Source organism: Argiope bruennichi, chromosome 1 (genome assembly GCF_947563725.1).
Source record: "Argiope bruennichi chromosome 1, qqArgBrue1.1, whole genome shotgun sequence".
Classification (NCBI taxonomy): Eukaryota; Metazoa; Arthropoda; class Arachnida; order Araneae; family Araneidae; genus Argiope; species Argiope bruennichi.
In genome coordinates, this window is record NC_079151.1 from 64,002,257 (window position 1) to 64,021,344 (window position 19,088).

Consider the following 19,088-nt stretch of genomic DNA (forward strand, 5'->3'; position numbering starts at 1 on the left):
AACACTCTTTATCTACTTTAACAATTTCCTTAAGTTTAAATTGTTACATTGAGACCAATTCTATACTTTCCCTTTCAGATCCGTCTCATTGTTCGACCTCGGCTCTTGCTGTCTGTCCCTGATTCATTGGTCAAGCTGTGTCTGGCCAAATACCCTTCGATTTCCCTAAGCGACAATGACCACAAATGCAAAATCGATTTACGCCTAGATGTTAAATCAACCGACCTCATCCAACCTAATAGAAACATCGCCAGTTCATTTAGCCCCTCCTTATTTCTTGTTTGCTACTCCGATGGAAGCCTCATTCGGGGAGAAGGCAATCGTTCTTTGCTGTTATCCAACCGAAACTATCAAACGTCCTGTCGAGACCTTAAATAACAGGCGGGGGGCTCCTATGGAAAGTTAATTCTAAGCCATTTTTTCCTTTCCGTTGGCTCACTTTTGGCGATCGTCCTTTGTTGTGGTTTTGTGAGGCAAAAGAACTGATCTCGCAGTCAAAAGAAATATTTTTTTTTCTTCCCCCCCTTAACAAAAGTTATGGCTCCGTTTTGGTCAATCAAAAGAATATTGTAGTTTATTCTCTGATATTCGATTTTAAGTTTGAATCATTAATGCTGCTAATAATTATGATAAACTTTTAATGTCATTCATTAATAGAATAGAGAGGAAACTGAAACAACTTTATATAATTACAACAAACTTTATAATTATATAATGTCTATTGTTAAAGTATTCCTCGAGAAGAACCCCAAAATTTACACTTTATTGTAATTGCTAACCAATCTTTTTGTTCGTGTAAATTGATAATATCTCACAATAATTTGTTTCATTAACGCCTACATGCGCAGTATTGTCTTGTTTATTATTATCAAAACGCATAAATGCTCGCTTTTTTTTGTTGATGTTATATGTGTTTGCAATTTTAGGCTATGTGATGCTTTTAGAGTCTGAACAAACAATTTTTATTACATTTGCTGATTTGATGGAACTGTCACGGAGTACTCAAGCTTCTTAACCTCCGGACATAACAGATGAATAGAGTAATGGCGTGGCAATGAGATTACTTTGTAGGTCGGTTTTTTTTTTTTTTTTTTTTTTTTTACATCATTCTTTTGAATTCTTCCTTTTCAAAAGTCCCATTAAGGTAGAGAATTTCATATTTTCATGCTTAGATTAGCAGAAGAAATAATTGTACAAACAATCAAATAAGTAAAAAGACGAGAAAAAAGTTAAAAATTGCATCATGTCCATATTGATCAACATTTTAAAATATCAATTTAAACAACTTCATCAAAAAAAGAGAGCAAATGTTGGGCTGTTTGTTTATCACAAATAAAAGAAAGTAAAAAAAAAGGGGGGGGGGTCATATTTTAACAGTATGATTGTCATATGGCTATATAATTTGACCATTTCAAATAATATCAAAACTAGTTTAGTTATATTAACGTCCGGTTTGAAGCAACACTAGGGCTATTTTTGGACGGACCTCGTAATTTTGAACCGCGGTCAGATGACGAGGACGACACCCTAATATCAAAACTAAATTTTATTTCACGAATTCTTTTATAAAATTAATGTAGGTGAATAACGTATTTATAATAAAATTATAAATTCTTTGTTTCTCTTATTTTTTTCTTTATATACGTGAAATATAGATGAAATATTGTAATCTTCAAAAAATGCGACCTGATTGACGAATCTCCTTGTTTTAGACTTCCCTGATTGACGAATCTCCATATTTTAGACTTCCCTGATTGACGAATTCTCCATGTTTTAGACTTCTCCGAATTCAAAAAAAAAAAAAAAAAATTTTTTTTTAAAGAAAATATCCATCAATATGTCTGTCTGTGACAAAGACAACTAAAACACACTTTGGTGTTAAGACTGTATCAAATTTTGAGTAAAATCTGCTAAGAGGAAGCCCGTTTGTTCGATTATAAGTTAACACAATAATAACAAAATGAAGAGAACTGGAGCAATAAAATTCGGTACACGTATTTAACATCTGTAGTGTTAAATACGTGACAATCAATCAAATTTTGAACTAAATCCAACTACGAGTCTGACACATATAAACGTGATAGTACAAAAACGCAATGATTTAAACATATCAAATTTGGTACGGGATTTTGTGACGCGAGTGCAGTTTCCTGTCAAATCTTTGTTTCAATTGGTTGAGAAAAACTTACCTAAAGCTCAAATTCGATTTTTGGGTACTATCAACGCATGCGAGAGATAAGTAAATCGCCAATGAATTCATGCTAAAAGTTAATTTTTCGTGGCTATTTTACACCAATGCCATGTAAGGTGTTCTCTGGCATATTTATTATAGAGTATGCGAGAAAGTTTTGGGAAAATCACCCCAGCTGTTTTTTTTTATTATTATTTTTATCCAATGAAAAAAAAATTGGGGGATAAGGATAGTTTTCCACTTTTCTGTATTGATGCAAATGGGTTTAAAGCATATTTCAAACATTTACCTGATTCATTTTTTCAGTGCAAGCGATTTACCAAGGAAGAAATTTTCTCGTACAACATATCCCATCCTGCAATGAGTGGTTGGTCCCCCGTACGAATCGGGCACGGGTCACGGCGATTGTTGAAAGAAAGCAATAAGTAGCCGGTTCCCGTGCCTCTTTTCTTCTGACGATCATGCATGACAGATCTGCTTCCATATCTTCCACTTCAGCTGTTGCCTCCCTCGCGCGCGCACGCCCCTCAAAGTGCATTCGAGATTCTATTTATTTTTTATGTAAGGCCACCGTCCCATTCAGATGAGCTTCAGTCTTAGTATGCCACTGCAAGAGGGAAAAAATCCTTTTTATAAAACATTCTTCACCCTTGTTTACGGCATGCAGCGGATTCCACCGCTAGGAAAGGGATTGGAATCATGGCAGTGAATAAAGTTCTTTCCCGTGCTGAATGCGGAGTTGCCTGCCTTTTTTTTTTATTATTATTATTTATTTATTTATTTTTATTTCCTCCTCTTCCTGCTTTTCTGGTGGCTACTTGGAGAGGTCCGTAGGTACAGGATAAAAATGAATTGGGCCATTTTGGATCATTTTATGTTCATCCTAGATTTAGGATTTATCAGTGAATGACTGCGGATTTTTTTATTTTTATTTGTGGCAGCTTTTTATGAAAGACGTTTCGTGTAGGTATGAATGAAGACTTCGTACTATAAAAAAAATTAACCAAGACTACTTTAAAGGGATTTTTTTTAACTTTTATTTTCGAGCCGACCTAGCTTACCTAAAGGGTGAATGATATGAATTGACGAAAAAAAAAAATGTTTAGAATATTATCTGTTACACCTATAGCGAATGGAGAATAATAAATAATAAAATACAGAAACATAAAAGAATTGAAATGAACCTAATAGTTTAGAGACACAATTTTAATGACATGTGTTTTGACAATATAAATGGATAAGTATTTTCACATAAGGCAGAAATAATAAAGGCCTAATGAATTTATGTACACATGCTGCTGAGACTTTTTACAAAAGCTTTGTTGAAATACAATTAATCAGCGAGTGGTTTAGAATCAAACGCTGATCGTCCAACTGCTCACATTTTATCTTTATATAACTTTCCACCGTCATTTTTTTCCCTATATTTTATTTAGAATATGCATGGACAATAATTAGGATATTATATTTTAAGTTTAACATATTAGAAAGGAATTTGCTATAGATATTTGCTTCATCTAACTATATAATACACGTTTATTACCTGCGATTCGTACCATTTGTCTGACTAGATTTCTTCTTTGCTATATCGTAATGTAGTAGAGGAAACATCATCTAATTAGAAATTAGGTTTGAATCATAAGTGATTCGTACAGCATCGAACCAATTAGGCAGTCATTTAGTGTGTTAAAGAATAAATAAATATTTGATACAATTATGTATCCATTTCATATCAGTATGTGGAACTACAAAAGTGAAGTTTAACATATTAGAAAGGAATTTGCTATAGATATTTGCTTCATCTAACTATATAATACACGTTTATTACCTGCGATTCGTACCATTTGTCTGACTAGATTTCTTCTTTGCTATATCGTAATGTAGTAGAGGAAACATCATCTAATTAGAAATTAGGTTTGAATCATAAGTGATTCGTGCAGCATCGAACCAATTAGGCAGTCATTTAGTGTGTTAAAGAATAAATAAATATTTGATACAATTATGTATCCATTTCATATCAGTATGTGGAACTACAAAAGTGAAGTTTAACATATTAGAAAGGAATTTGCTATAGATATTTGCTTCATCTAACTATATAATACACGTTTATTACCTGCGATTCGTACCATTTGTCTGACTAGATTTCTTCTTTGCTATATCGTAATGTAGTAGAGGAAACATCATCTAATTAGAAATTAGGTTTGAATCATAAGTGATTCGTACAGCATCGAACCAATTAGGCAGTCATTTAGTGTGTTAAAGAATAAATAAATATTTGATACAATTATGTATCCATTTCATATCAGTATGTGGAACTACAAAAGTGAAGTTTAACATATTAGAAAGGAATTTGCTATAGATATTTGCTTCATCTAACTATATAATACACGTTTATTACCTGCGATTCGTACCATTTGTCTGACTAGATTTCTTCTTTGCTATATCGTAATGTAGTAGAGGAAACATCATCTAATTAGAAATTAGGTTTGAATCATAAGTGATTCGTACAGCATCGAACCAATTAGGCAGTCATTTAGTGTGTTAAAGAATAAATAAATATTTGATACAATTATGTATCCATTTCATATCAGTATGTGGAACTACAAAAGTGAAGTTTAACATATTAGAAAGGAATTTGCTATAGATATTTGCTTCATCTAACTATATAATACACGTTTATTACCTGCGATTCGTACCATTTGTCTGACTAGATTTCTTCTTTGCTATATCGTAATGTAGTAGAGGAAACATCATCTAATTAGAAATTAGGTTTGAATCATAAGTGATTCGTGCAGCATCGAACCAATTAGGCAGTCATTTAGTGTGTTAAAGAATAAATAAATATTTGATACAATTATGTATCCATTTCATATCAGTATGTGGAACTAATAGCATAGATTCCCTGTTGTAGTCATAAAATTCCTTATTATATTTTAAAATCATATTCATTAATAAATAGTCAGAAAGATTGTCTATTAAGTACCCTTTTCTGTGTTTATAAATAAAGAAATTAGAATAACTTTTTATGAGAAATGTAAGGATAAAAAGTGCTTTATTTAATCTAACAACAAAAGTTATTTATATTCTAACAATTGGATTATTTCATTAATAACTTCATATATAAACTTTAAAACTCCATATATTGATCTCAGTATACATTTATATTGATTTTTTTTCTTGTGATATTATAAGAAAAATAAATAAATCCCTATTAAATTGATACATTTAAATTGACATTGTTATATTTGATATATTCCGAAATTATTTTTTTTTTAATCTCTCCCCCCAGGAGGAAACTAAATTAAGTATCTAAAATATTGGTTAATCCCCAATGTTTAATAATTCCATATCAAGTCCTGGTTAAAAAATAAAAACAAATAAATAAATATTTTATCTTCTATAAAAAGACTTCACAAGAAAATTAGTTTTATCCATCATTGCTGATGATGTGTACCTGAGCTTAAAAATTGACTTTAATTCAAAAATTTACTATTATCAAAAATATATTTGTTTGATTAAATATGTTTTTGTTATATTATTGTGTTTTGTTGTAAGCTTCTTTGATTGTCATACAATAACCCCCCCCCCCCGTCTAATCTAAGATAATATTTTGAACTGTTCAACTGCACATATTTGATGTCGAGTTTTTCTTTGGAACCCCCTTTTATTGGTGCTGTCCCTTTATTTCAAATTCTCTGACTTGTGCACCTGTGTACGATTCCAGGAGGCATCTTTTTCCATTAATTTTTTGCCACCTCGCAGCGATCTGTCCAAGGGACTTTGTGGCCGTTGTGCAACTGACATAACACTGGAAATCCCTATTCTTCTCGTCCTTTTCTTATTGAAAGAAATCCGATTCTTCGCGTTTGAAGACAAGGTGACAGCTGCTGTCCTGTTTTCGGCGCTTCGCCATCCCAATCTGGTTAAAAGGGTTCCCTCCCCCCACCCAATCTTTTGGCTTTGTTTTTGTTTTTTTTTAATTTTTTTATTATTATTTTATTTTATTTTTGTTCTCTCCCACGTTCACGAAAGCGGTGATCCAAAATATCCGTTTTCCCCCAGTTTCCTGAATCTCTAGAAGTTTTCCACTTTGCGGTTACAAGAAATTTCAATTTAAATGTCCTTGTTTTTCACGAATAGCGGGTATTTGCATGCGCCTTTTTCCGCGCTCTAGGAAATACCACTGTGCCTCTGCTTTTGTGGTTTTCGAGAAATTGTTTGCCTTCCGATATTCGGAATGATGCGGGGGGGGGGGCTGGCTATCGACATTTATCTATATCAAGTGCTGATTGAAAAGTGAGGCGAGATATTTAATTTTTAAAACTCGGGATCTTTTTTTTTTTTCCTTACATTTTGTATAGTATTTCTCCCAATTGAAAGAATGGGGGGGGGGGGATCAAATCTAGTCTCTAATTATTATTATTATTATTATTATTTTAACGTATAATATATTTTAACAGCTTGTTATGGAGTTAGATGTAGTAAGCTTATGTGGGCGGAATCATTCCAGATGCACGTTTTAACGGCATAAACAAATAACAAATTCTAAAGTTGCATGGTTAATTTGCAGAATATGACAATTGCTCGATTAATCCTGTCAATAACATCACTTGTCAAAAACCACATACAGCAAAAGAAAAAAAAAAAAAAAACGCTTTTTATGCAACAACTGGAATTAATATCGATGTATGACTTTTTGTGATTATATGCAATAATCTTAAATCATATGCAATAGATTGAGGGCATATGTAGTTAATTTAAATGTATTGCATCAATAAACTGCTTTGGCATTAAAAAATTATATTAAGAAATCTTAGAAACTATAGTTACAGCTAGTACTAATTTTGCTAAAATTGCTACATGCCAAATATTGAAATTGCTATATGCTATAACTTGTAGCTAAATTTGCTGGCAGGCCACCACGTATTATAAGTTTGTCTAACTAAGTGGAATCTATTTGAACCACCTACAGATTATTTTATGATTATCATAAGGTGTACTTCCAATAAAATCATTTTCATCATGCGATAAGTTGATAATGAAACTAAGCATTATATATTTAGCATCCCATATGCTTTATCTCCTCCCCCCCCCCCCCCCGCCTAGGAGAAATCCAGCTTAGGATAAAACCACAATCATTATCGATGCACTTAATTTGCTCATTTTTAAACTATTTTCAAACAAAGACTTGCCAGTCGATTAGACTTTACCTCTCGAATGCATAAAAACAAAATGTAAGTAATTTATTAAAGCTCCTATTTAAAAAGAAGCGTTTTACATTGTTTATGTATTGTTTCAGCTGTTAATCTAGATAGTCATAGATTGCATATTTATCAAAAAGTTATCATATATATTAAAAATATCACATACAAATTGCTCAGTTGTAAATAAAATTACATTTAAATCAATCGCATTTCATCGTTAGGTTTTAATTATTTATTTGTCATATATGACTAAATTGTCAAATAGCGACCACACAACATTTGGAGAAGGACAGAGAGCGAAAGCCTCTTGATTTTTTATTTATTTATTTATTTTTTATTTTTTTATTTTTCTGCCCTTTATTGAGGTACCGTGATGGGTGCCTTCAAGGTATTTTCAGTGTAATAAATTTTAATGTTTCCATTTGTTTTACAAGGGCCATATATTCGGACATAATAAAATTGAAATCAAAAGTTGTTTAAATTTTAGAACATTATTTTTAATGTTATTATTATTATTATTTTTCAAATTAGTTTGCAGATCATTGATATCTATCCAGTTTGCTGACTGACTCTTTAACTCCGTGACCTTTACAAACTCTGCGTTTGAATATCTGGAATGCATTTAAAAAGGAAAAAGTTTGATAATTCGTATTTGCCATTCTATTTCAAATTACATGTAAGCTAAATTTAAAATTCTTTTTAAACAAGAGATATTTCTAAAGGCTTGAAGATGATCTACAACGAAATCTTTTATTAGTGCAGTTTTTCATTTTAAAAACTGTTTTGTTATTATTCAATAAAAATCCATTTAAAAAAATCTGGTTTTGAAATTTAAAGAGTTGTCCCGAATTTTGCATTATCTAAAAACTTCTAGACAACTTAGTTCGATCCTGTTATTATAATACTGGAATATATGAATAGCAAATGGTGCATTTTTTGGAAAACTTTGATTCAGGCTCAAGGTTATATCAGTTTATTATACCACATGGGCGACAATCTCGGCTTAGTAACCGGATAGTTTATTTGAATTTCCATTTCATCAAAGTTCCACTGTATATATAGACCTGGGGCGTATTTAATTCGATCGTAGTTTAAATATTCTCAAGTCGATAACTTGTGGAAAGTGAGGAAACTGCATGCCACTGATCGCCTGAATTTTGATGTTGGTTTACAAAAGCTGGATTAAGATTGCTAATTTAACACTTCATTGAGTGCATGTAATTTTTATCAAATCATAATGCACTTATTCGAAAGCAAAACGATAAAAAATTTTTTTTATAAAAAACTTATTTTTCATAATTTAAGAATTTGAAAACTTGATTTCTAAGAGCAATGTGGTGGAATTTTTAACTTCATATTAACTTGAATAGCAATGTTAATGAAACTTCTTATAAAGTCATTTAATTTTCATAGATTATAGATTATTTATAATTTAAAATTCAACAACCGTTTTCATTTTCAGACAGGACATTGAAAAATGACACTTCGTAAATTCATCAGAAAATTTATGGTTAAATATTTGCAAACTGTAAAAAGATGAATAGAAATCATATAATTTCTTTACTTTTTTTTTAATTACATATCCCTTCTTGAGATACTTTCATAACCATTAAAAATGCGAAAGTGGAAACATTTTAAATCCAGCGTGCTGCCATCTGTTGGTGTTTTCATTGTATAAAATAGATAGTCGTCGAACTTGAAATTTCTAAAGTTTTTAGTTACTTTTGAATGCATTATGTGTTGCTATTACGCTGTGAAATAGAATGTTTCTCGAATTGCGTCAGAAAAAAAATGTGTGTTTCTAGAAAGTTATATAAAAATTGTATAAAAAAATATAATTCTTTCCCATAAACGGAGCATGCTTTTTGAACGAATGAAAATAATTACTTCAAATGAAACTGTGAATTATCTTTCATATATACATATATTATTACCGTAAGCATCCAATTGTACTTTTCTATTACTTTTTTAAAGATAATAATTTTTATGGAATTGCTAAGAATGCAAGATTTTTTTAAAATCTTTTATTATTTTAATTTCTCAGAGATAGGGACATTGTGATATACTTGTTGCCTATGATCCAATTGATTTTTTTTTTAAATCATGGACGGATTATTTTTTGAAAATTCTTTCACAGAACTTAAACCAGTTCAGCTATTAAATATGTATTTTGAAACATGTGTTCAACTCAGCTTCTCTTTATTGAGCATTCATAGCGTCTGAATTTTGATAATATAAAGAGCATTTCTTGTAGAATTTTAGTATTTTCTCTAACTTTAAATGTTAATTTATAATTTTACTACCAAAAAATTCGGGTGAGATAGTCCCATTATTCAAGTTTCCATCTTAGGTTACTTTTAGTTTGATGTTTCATTTTGAAATTACATAAGATCTATTAACATTAATTCTCAAAATTCTGAGCTATGAACAGAAAACAAAAATGATTTATGAATCATTACCGTACTTTATACTCTTTTTTTTTAACACTAAATATGAAATTCCTAGTCTTCACAGATTTTGATGCAGCATTCTTGTATAAGCATAAATTAAGTCTTCTCAAGATTTTGTTTTCAGTTTAATTAGATTAAACTCCCGTGTTAAAATAATATGACAGGTGTTTTGGATTGTTCGTTCTTATTTTGAATGAAAATCAATCGATAAGAAAAATAGAATCGTCCCCTCTCTCGAAATTTGCCCAGCATAATTGCATTGGGAAGTTTGACCGCCGAATTCGTCCATACATCAAGCCATGTAAGCTACAAGAACGTTTGATGTAATCTTTCTATCCTGTAAGTCTTTGCCACTGAAGTTCAAATTTTTGTGGAATCGTGATCGAACTTGTGGTTCTTTTATCGCTAAACTGATTTTTCGTCCCAATCTGACTATTGTAACAGTATCAAATATAAAGTAAAGTTAGTACAATTAAGTTTGCAAAATTAATTATACTTCTAGAAAAAAAAAATGTTTCCTTTTGACATAATGATGTTTATTGATATGTTCTCTGAAATTAGTGACTTGCATTATGAAGAAATAGTTCAAAACACTCTATATGGTTGATTATTGGATTTTAAAGTACCAAATTTCAATCTTGGATATCAGTTGCTCCGGTTTTTTTTTCACTATTTAATTAGATTTTATATTAATTAATCAAATTTTTAAACGTATTTCTCAATAACTTTCGATCATATTATTGCAAGAAACAAACAAAAAAACATTTTAAATCATTTCAAAATTTATCAGAGATAGGGACATCCATGCATTTTTTAGAAATAATTTTTAAGTATATGTAATTGTTATTTTCATTGTTTTGATAACAGTATTTATATTCGCGTGCATTGCTATAATATTAAATACATTTTTTTTTTTTTACTTTCTCTTTTACATAGTATACAGAAAGTATAGTAATCTTTAAAAAAATTCGAAATCGAAATGGATGAATCTCCACGTTTTAGACCTTCCTGATTTCGAAAAATTCATTTCTGAAAAATGTCTTGTCTGTTACGAAAATAACTGAAAAATGCATTGAGCTAGATGGGTGAAATTTCGTATACGGTTTTTACACCAAATCGGTAGATTCGTATAAAATTTTGAGCAAAATCCTTTCAGGAGAAGTTTATCTTAATTTAACACTATAACTACAAAACGAAGAGAGCTAGATGGATAAAATTCGGCTCTCAACATCTATAGTGTAGATACCTATCAAATGTGGAGCCAAATCCAATGAGGGGTTGACCATCTGTCGGTCTGTGCTTTCAGAAACATATAAACGCGATAACTCAAAAACGCAGTGAGTTGAATATATTAAACTTTGTGTGAGGTTTTGTGACTACAAATGTAGTTTCTTAACAAAGTTTTGTTTCAATCGATTGAGAAAAACGCCTCTGATATACTGATTCGATTTTCGGATGTTAGTAATCGCATGTCAGGGCTTAATCGCCAAATAACTCGCCAAGTATCACACGATAGATTTTGTAAAAATGCTAAAGTCACGCAAATGTTAATATTTTGTAACTACTATAGGCTAGTGCCGTGCAAGGCGTTCTCTGGTGTAATTCCTTTATTAGAGTGGAGGCGACCACTTTTACTGGTTATATATACGTATCATTATTCTTATAAAATTAAAGGCAAAGTTTGAAGATAAGATGAAGATAGACGAGTGAAGCCTAAAACATTATCTTGCAATATTGCAAACTAGATATTCAAACATCTAATTAAAAAAATAGCTTCCGTAAATATTGTTAGCTAAATACCAAACTGAAGATTCTATTATCACTTCGGTGCATATGTATTTTAACACAGCTGCGATTAATTATCAATTAATCTTCATTATTCTGTTGCAAACATATTTCATGCGTGCGTATAACTAACGCTTATTATTCTCTAGTAGATGAATTTTTAGCATTTCCTTCAAGTACCGCATTAGGGAGACATAAAATTCGGTGATTATCTTCATCATCCCGAGCACTTTAGGTGTCACCGCGGCCTCCTCTTTATTTAAACGTTCCAGTGTAAAATCGGTTATTCTGATCTCCGTGTGAAAACAGGAGACCGTGGAAAAATAACTTATCCACGAGTCTCCTGTTCCCTGCAATTCAATTAGGGGCTGCCTGTCGCCTTTAAAGTATCCTCCGAGTGCTAGTGAAGATGGATGACCTGCTGTGGGGCCTTTAGTTAAGATTTATAACCGCGCGATGAGAAAACCACAAAGAACAGATTGCTTCTCTATAATCTAATGATTATTCTCACTCGTCGATACGTGCTTTCTGTTCATTGGAGTAGGGGGTCTTTTGGAATTGAAACATGCTTGTGGTGATGACTCTCTTGTCGCCGATAATGGGAGTGAAAAGTTACAGATGGAAAATTAGGCAGATTAGGTTCTTTGAAAGGGTGTTTTACAGTGAAGAAATTGGTGTGGTCATAAAGTGATGTTATTCAAAATTATGAGCCTCTTAGAAATTACTTAGCCTCTATGTTCAGATATTAAGTAAAAATCCATTTCATGGAAACTACGTAGAATATCCATCCTGATTTTAATATCCATCAATTTTAAATATCCATCCTGATACACAAATTAAAAATCTTATATATTCAAACTGTTTGAAAAGTTATAAAAAAAAATTTTTAGTGGGCATTAAAAGAAAAATTTTGATCTCAGAATGTCTGATCTGTGTAGTGTATTTCTTATGTTGCATACTCAGATAGCGATGAAAATATGGTGTACACTCAATACTCAATCTAAATTAAATTTTAGTTTATAGAAATTTACAGCAATATTAGTTGCAGTTGTAGATAGAAAGATATGCATAGCTGAGAGCCTGCGGAAAATCGGTCTTGTTAGAGTTTATGGTAGAATCCAACAGACGTATCGACGTCCTGTAACTATTATGATTAGAGAAAAATTTCATGCACAATCCCAGAATCCTCTCGGCCCCCATCAGTGTGATTTATGTACAGTTATGCAAAAAAATAGTCCCGTTGCTGAGAGCCTGCTGAACATTTTTGATCCCAAATCCATCAACTTCTTGACAGATTTGAATCTTAATTTGATTTCTATCTATACTTCAGTGGTTGCATCTGCGTACTAAATTTTATCTGTCTGACTCTCTTCATTTTATAAGTTATTGTGTTAACTTATATTCGGACAGCTAGTTAGATAGATTTGTACTGAATGAATTTTGTTCAAAATTTGATAGAAATCTACATATTTGATATAAAGACAAGACCGTATAACGAATTTCATCGATCTAGCTCAAAGCATTTTTGAATTGTCGAGCTCACAGACAACTCCAAAAATGTGTTTTTGGATTCAGTAAGGTCTAAAACATGAAGATTCGTCAAAATTTCAAATTCGAACTTTTTGATGATTACAGTAATTTCTTATTATATACTTCCTTTATAAAAAAGTGAAAAATAAATAAAATTAATAATAATATAAAAACGACAACAACAACAACCACTGTATAAGTAAAAGTCTCCTAAAGGTGAAGAAGAAGATCCGTGCGAAAATATACATCAAAGGTAATAAATGCTGATGGCAATCTTATGAAACTCTCAATTTACATTCATTAATTGTTGTTGTTATACATAGGATGCAGCAATTTACAAGGGCAATATGTATTTCATGTACAAATTTGCAAAGGACAGAATAATATTTCCATCTAAGTTATCTCGTTACATTCTGTTTTAGAGCATGCATTTTCCCAACAAATATTGTTCATTTAGGATACATGTACTGTCAGGTTTTCTTTATATATATATGTGTGTGTGTGCGTGCGTGTAATGAATTTCGAATCTTGTCGGCAAAATAATATGTAACATATTTTGGTTGAGTAGAATGCAGGTTCGAAGCAGTGAAGAGACTTCGTAGTTTTAATTTCATTTTATTCTCTTCCGAGTGGTAAGCATAATTATTAACAAGACGCAGCGCGGAACATAAGCAAAAGGCAAAAAGGGGCGAACAAATGATCACTTGTCTTTTATAACATAGGATTTCAATGCACGTGGTGACTTTTGACACCTTTTCAAGGGCAACCGAAGATATCACTTTCTCTTGATACGTAGTACTGATGGCGCATTATTTTTACAAAGGGATTAATTAAACCGAAAGTGGAATTGGATCTCGAAATAAGAAAATATTTTAGAATGAAGTTACGATGGGCTAAATTAAGATAAAATCTTGGAAATTAATTTGTATTAAATTAAGAGTTAAAAATATCATTATATATATATATATATATATATATATATATATATATATATATATATATATATATATATATATATTCTTTTTACATTTACTTTCTTTTTTTTTTATACTTTGAAATGATAATTTATTAGTACTTAAAAATTGAAGCATTCTTTAACTTATCTTTTCCACATTTCTTCTATATGTATCTCAAGAAGGCCTATATAAAAATTACCACAAACTATAAATTGTATAATAGAATAAAGATAAAAATGAAACAACTTCCAATATGCTTTGTTTAGAAATCGATATTAATCATAAAATATATTATTTATTAATTTTTAACTATTTATCTTATATAAGTCTAACTGTTTATAAAATAAACTATTATTATCATAAAATGTAAAATATTTCATCAGTCCTGTGCAAAGAAATGCATTCCAGTCTAAAGCTATACTAATGAATTTATATGTTAATATATTTACATAGAATTTTTCCGTTTCAGTTTATTGTCTAAAATTTTTGAGTTTTTACATTTATGGTTATCATTTTGTTTTAACTGTATGTAAATTTTCTAAACCTAACAAAATCAAATATTCTGTATTTCGTGATTACTTTTTAAACCGCATTACTTTTAAAAACTGGAAATTTTCATTTCTTAAAAAATCAAATCTTACATACATTTGCATTCGTCTTATCATTCTAGATATTCAGTGTTATTTCCTATCTGCTATTTTACGAAATAAAGGTGCTTTCTTTATAAATATTCCTTGCATAATTTTATCTTGATTCATATCTTTCATTCTCGCAGGTATTTCGTTTATAAATATATGTTAGAAAATCACAATTTCATATACTTGATTCAGAAGAGAAAAATATTCAGATTGAATATTCAGATTTTCGAAACGAATCCCTGGAATACACCAAAATTTTGTTATTTTTTGTATTGCATTATACCTGGAAATGAAATGCTGTAATGCCTTTTTCATTCCTATACTTTCCATGAAAATTGATCTAATTTTTTGAAAAAAATCAGACGAATAATGCTTCAAGTTATGAAGAAATTTTATTTCTTTTTAACAAACTAAAATTCGATACCACTTTTAAAATATTAATTTTAAATCAATTTCTACCTTTTTTTTTTTTTTTTTTTTTTTTGAGTAATATTCAACCTATGTAATTTGATACGAGAAAAACAGGCCATCCCTCGCTTCGAAATTGCATTTGCATCGTACTTAGAACTATCACGTGCTGATGTAAAATGTATCAGGTAATTATTTAAAATAAAATATCGATTTCTTAATTTTCATGTGAATCATTTTTAATTAAAATGAATAGAAGTAATGGAATATTTAACTAAAGAAATTATAATTTGCATACTTGAATTCGATTTCAAATAAATCATTCATTCATTATAATTATCATGAATAAATTATTCGTTCTGTGTGAAAAAAAAAAATGTCTTATTAAATAGTCTTCATTTGATAAAATGACCTGTAAATTTATTTAAGCGTTTGTAAATGCACTTTTGACCTGTAAATCGAAATTTATAATAATATGGAAAATTTGTCTGATTTAGTTTACCTATTTTTTTATGTACAATAATAGGAAAATAATTTCAATAAAATAAAAGTAATTGAACCTTTTGTACTTCCTTTATTTTCAAAAGAATGTAATTATTCCTTAAAAAGGAATAATTACATGATCCATTTTATTAAATAGTCCTCATTTGATAAAATGTCCTGTAAATTAATTTAAGGGTTTGTAAATTCACTTTTGACCTGTAAATCGAAATTTATAATGGATAATATGGAAAATTTGTCTGATTTAGTTCACCTAATTTTTTTATGTACAATAATAGGAAAATAATTTCAATGAAATAAAAGTAATAGAACTTTTTGTACTTCCTTTAATTTCAAAAGAATGTAATTATTCCTTAAAATAAAATACACTTTAAAATATTTTTTTAAAAATAGCATACTAAAATTCTATCATCGATCTGTCTTAAGAAACTGACTTTCAAAATTGAACCACCGATTTGTTTAAGCATAATTAACGCAAATGTATTTACTGTTTCAATTAATTCACTAGTTTATTCACCTGAAATAATCATTTGAGCAATATTCTTCTCAGAGCTCGCCTACGTAGAGAAAACTATTAATTATGTTTCTTATAAAATAACTAACGAGTTCAAAATAATTTGAAAGCATGAATCTATTTTGCTTATTTGTCATTCAGAATATCAAAACAGCATTCACTTTTGCACTCCAATACCGAATCTTAGAACATCAATGATTAATAGTTTGCATTAGTACTTGTTTACAGCCACCACCCTCAGCGCCAGGAACATGTACACTGTCTGGAAAACGGTCATGACCAGATTGTATTATTAATGCTGGTAAATTAGATTTTCGAAAAAAATTACCCCCAGTATTACGTGCAAAATTAAGGCTTAAAAACAGGTCCTGGTATATTTTTACTGAACTATTATTGACTATGTATTAAATATGACCGCTACATGAGAAAAATTTCATAAAGCATTACCAAGATACGTTTCCCGGATTAGACTATTTTATGTAACTGTTTTGTTATCCAGTCTGCACAATTTTTGGATAGAAAAAAATTGAATTAAATTTATTATAGTAAATTGTAGACAAACGATTTTTCTCTCTAAAAAATGTACATTGTTCCCGTAAATTAACGGGTATTTGAAATAAAGCGATATAGAAAGAAAGAAAGAAAAAAACAATTTAATTATTTTTGATTAAGCATCTAAAAACATGAACGATGTTCTTGTTAAATAAAAAAAAAAAAAAAAAAAAAGCAATCAAATTGTCTTTTTTCTTTTTCAATATATCATCTTTCTTTCTTTCTGTATCATCAATCTTTCTTTATATTCGTTTTGGAACATTTCCTAATTTTTCTGAACAATATAGTATCATAATTTGCATTTTTTATTGAAGCAGCCTTACGATTATTATTGACTATGTATTAAATATGACGGCTACATAAGAAAAATTTCATAAAGCATTACCAAATGTTACATAAAAGATACGTCTTTTTTATATAATATATAGTTGATGATAATCCTTATTCTCAAACTGCTGCCATTCAATGCTTTCCGTTTTAAAAAAAAATGTTTCTACAAATTGCATTTCCATTGTAAGCTGCCAATTTTGTAGCCTAAATATTCAATGAAATTGAAGTAACAATACAAATTTATTATAGACGATTACTCGAATGTAGCCAATATGTGATGGTAACATAAAAAGAAAAATAGCTACAATTTTCATGCCTATAATGCATTTTAGAATAATATAAAAGACTTAAAACAGATATTAGAGAAAATAAAGATATAATAAGAATATAAGATAAATCCAATGTGAATAACCCAACCAGTCTCTGTTACAGAAGTTGATATTCATTCTGATTCATGGAATGATTTATTGCTTAGTCATTATTGCTGTTTCTTGAAATATATCTCGTTAATTGTGACAATTTAAATAAAACCATTGTTGTGATCCGAAAATTCGTTCTGCATAAAAAATTTATTTTGATAAAGTGTGCATATTTGCGTATTTCATTATAAAATTTTCCATTCACCAGTGATTACATCACATTGATTAAATTCCAACTGCTCATCCAATTAATTGCGCGAAATGGAAATTAGTCTCTTTTCTGCTACATTTCTGCACTTTCATAAGCCATTACGTTTATTTTTTTTTGATAGTGTTGGGAATTACATTTGTTTTCTTACAGCATTGAATACGAATAACAATTAGCTTCAATGTAATGTTGAAGAAGTAACTCTGTTTTATTGTAAATAAGTAAGTATTACTGAAAGACACTGAAATTATCTTCTTAAACTCGAACGTACCCAAAGCAAAACTCTAAATTCATTCTATTAATTCTTCCGAGATTTATTTTGCTTTCCTTTTAATACTGAAACATATTCCTCGACAACTTACTTTCGAACAGATTTAACATTTCGAAGAACTAAGTATCAGGTAACGGAGTATTTTGTCATAGCTCTCTTGGGAGGACGTTGCTGCTTTATTAACTTTATTACCTTTCCTTTTCAACTAATATATTCCTAACCTCACACTCCTCCTCCTCCTCCTCCATTGTCAAAATCCAATGCTAAAAGGTGTTGGCCTCAAGTACCATTTAAAAGCTTCCTTTTGCTTAAAAATTGATGTTCCGCCAATGAACAATTCTTGTTCAGAATTCAGCTGCTTGCGCGGCCTTTATGTGATTTCCCAGGGCAGACCAAGATTAACTGACGCGTTTTATATTGGAGCGATTATCTAGAGGAATCGTATTTTCGTTTACAAGTGTAATAAGACGCCGAAGAGGCCGACGACTTAGCCGTTTTTGCCTCTTAGTGGAAGTATACCCCAAGGGCCAATACCCAGTAATGACACAGAATTTTATCGAAATCCTTTTTCGTTTTTTCACCCCTTACCTCCCCTTCGCATCTTTGCACCCCTATTTATCCCTTCCCCCCCTACTTACTTATTTAATGCTGTCTTAGGAAAGAGATACTTTCCGCACTATGTCGGGCATTTTAATTTTTAATTCCCACTCCGCGTTGCATCGGAAAGAATTTATTTTTATGTAATGCTGAGTGTTTCTGCTTTGTATGCTGGTGAGGATATTTATTTGTCATTTTCTGATTCTTTCTCTTGCTTCTGTTTGCACGTGGACCGAGTAATGGAGTGGTTGGAATGGAATATTTGCAAAGCTTATTGAACGATTTTAGTTTGGAAAAATATTTTATTTTAGTTTTGAATGGGAACACTTATTTTCGTTTTTTTGGCATCTCGTATTTTATATAGATTTATTTTTGAAAGTAGTTGTTGTAACTAGTCTTTTCTGGTAGAAGAGCAGAATTATTAAATCATAGCATGAATGAAATTATTTCATTTATTTTAAGAATAAGACATATATAAGTCTCCTTTAACATTTACTTGATTATTTATTAGAAGACTCAAGAACATAATATTTG

At 30.2% G+C, this 19,088-nt stretch overlaps 1 protein-coding gene across 5 annotated transcripts in view; it reads left to right on the plus strand.

Annotated features, from left to right (window-relative positions):
• LOC129965557 (xylosyl- and glucuronyltransferase LARGE1-like) overlaps positions 1-19,088 on the plus strand; it is a 281,900-nt gene that overhangs the window by 142,292 nt on the left and 120,520 nt on the right. The window contains exon 1 of one of the 5 annotated variants that reach the window (XM_056079593.1): positions 1,052-1,071. The exons of the other annotated variants lie outside the window; for them this stretch is intronic. The gene's annotated coding sequence lies outside the window, so the exon portion shown is untranslated. Of the gene's footprint in view, positions 1-1,051; positions 1,072-19,088 lie in introns of those variants that run through there. 5 annotated transcript variants of the gene reach the window in all.